At 49.4% G+C, this 2,500-nt stretch overlaps 1 protein-coding gene across 1 annotated transcript in view; it reads left to right on the forward strand.

The window, feature by feature from the left end:
* vps13c (vacuolar protein sorting 13 homolog C) overlaps positions 1-2,500 on the forward strand; it is a 90,805-nt gene that overhangs the window by 27,806 nt on the left and 60,499 nt on the right. The window lies entirely within an intron of this gene.

A 2,500-nucleotide genomic window follows, 5' to 3' on the forward strand; every position in this document is an offset into this window, starting at 1 on the left:
CACTCTGACCTACAGACACTCTGACCTACAGACACTCTGACCTACAGACACTCTGACCTACAGACACTGACTCTGACCTACAGACACTGACTCTGACCTACAGACACTCTGATCTACAGACACTCTGACCTACTGACACTCTGACCTACAGACACTCTGACCTACAGACACTCTAACCTACAGACACTCTGACCTACAGACACTCTGACCTACAGACACTCTGACCTACAGACACTCTGACCTACAGACACTCTAACCTACAGACACTCTGACCTACAGACACTCTGACCTACAGACACTCTGACCTACAGACACTCTGACCTACAGACACTCTGACCTACAGACACTGACTCTGACCTACAGACACTCTGACCTACAGACACTCTGACCTACAGACACTGACTCTGACCTACAGACACTCTGACCTACAGACACTCTGACCTACAGACACTCTGACCTACAGACACTCTGACCTACTGACACTGACTCTGACCTACAGACACTCTGACCTACAGACACTGACTCTGACCTACAGACACTCTGACCTACAGATACTGACTCTGACCTACAGACACTCTGACCTACAGACACTGACTCTGACCTACAGACACTCTGACCTACAGACACTCTGACCTACAGACACTCTGACCTACAGACACTGACTCTGACCTACAGACACTCTGACCTACAGACACTCTGACCTACAGACACTCTGACCTACAGACACTCTGACCTACTGACACTGACTCTGACCTACAGACACTCTGACCTACAGACACTGACTCTGACCTACAGACACTCTGACCTACTGACACTGACTCTGACCTACAGACACTCTGACCTACAGACACTCTGACCTACAGACACTGACTCTGACCTACAGACACTCTGACCTACAGATACTCTGACCTACTGACACTGACTCTGACCTACTGACACTGACTCTGACCTACAGACACTCTGACCTACAGACACTCTGACCTACAGACACTCTGACCTACAGACACTCTGACCTACAGATACTCTGACCTACAGACACTGACTCTGACCTACAGACACTCTGACCTACAGACACTCTGACCTACAGACACTCTGACCTACAGACACTCTGACCTACAGATACTCTGACCTACAGACACTCTGACCTACAGACACTCTGACCTACAGACACTGACTCTGACCTACAGACACTCTGACCTACAGACACTCTGACCTACAGATACTCTGACCTACAGACACTCTGACCTACAGACACTCTGACCTACAGACACTCTGACCTACAGACACTCTGACCTACAGACACTGACTCTGACCTACAGACACTCTGACCTACAGACACTCTGACCTACAGATACTCTGACCTACAGACACTGACTCTGACCTACAGACACTGACTCTGACCTACAGACACTCTGACCTACAGACACTGACTCTGACCTACAGACACTGACTCTGACCTACAGACACTCTGACCTACAGACACTCTGACCTACAGACACTCTGACCTACAGACACTGACCTACAGACACTCTGACCTACAGACACTCTGACCTACAGACACTCTGACCTACAGACACTGACTCTGACCTACAGACACTCTGACCTACAGACACTGACTCTAACCTACAGACACTCTGACCTACAGACACTCTGACCTACAGACACTGACTCTGACCTACAGACACTGACTCTGACCTACAGACACTGACTCTGACCTACAGACACTGACTCTGACCTACAGACACTCTGACCTACAGACACTCTGACCTACAGACACTGACTCTGACCTACAGACACTCTGACCTACAGATACTCTGACCTACAGACACTGACTCTAACCTACAGACACTCTGACCTACAGACACTCTGACCTACAGACACTCTGACCTACAGACACTCTAACCTACAGACACTGACTCTGACCTACAGACACTCTGACCTACAGACACTGACTCTGACCTACAGACACTCTGACCTACAGACACTCTAACCTACAGACACTCTGACCTACTGACACTCTGACCTACAGACACTCTGACCTACTGACACTCTGACCTACAGACACTCTGACCTACAGACACTGACTCTGACCTACAGACACTCTGACCTACAGACACTCTGACCTACAGACACTGACTCTGACCTACAGACACTCTGACCTACAGACACTCTGACCTACAGACACTCTGACCTACAGACACTCTGACCTACAGACACTGACTCTGACCTACAGACACTCTGACCTACAGACACTCTGACCTACAGACACTGACTCTGACCTACAGACACTGACTCTGACCTACAGACACTCTGATCTACAGACACTGACTCTGACCTACAGACACTCTGACCTACAGACACTCTGACCTACTGACACTCTGACCTACAGACACTCTGACCTACAGACACTCTGACCTACAGACACTGACTCTGACCTACAGACACTGACTCTGACCTACAGACACTGACTCTGACCTACAGACACTCTGACCTACAGACA

This window comes from Scomber japonicus, chromosome 1, assembly GCF_027409825.1.
Source record: "Scomber japonicus isolate fScoJap1 chromosome 1, fScoJap1.pri, whole genome shotgun sequence".
In the NCBI taxonomy this organism is placed as follows: domain Eukaryota; kingdom Metazoa; phylum Chordata; class Actinopteri; order Scombriformes; family Scombridae; genus Scomber; species Scomber japonicus.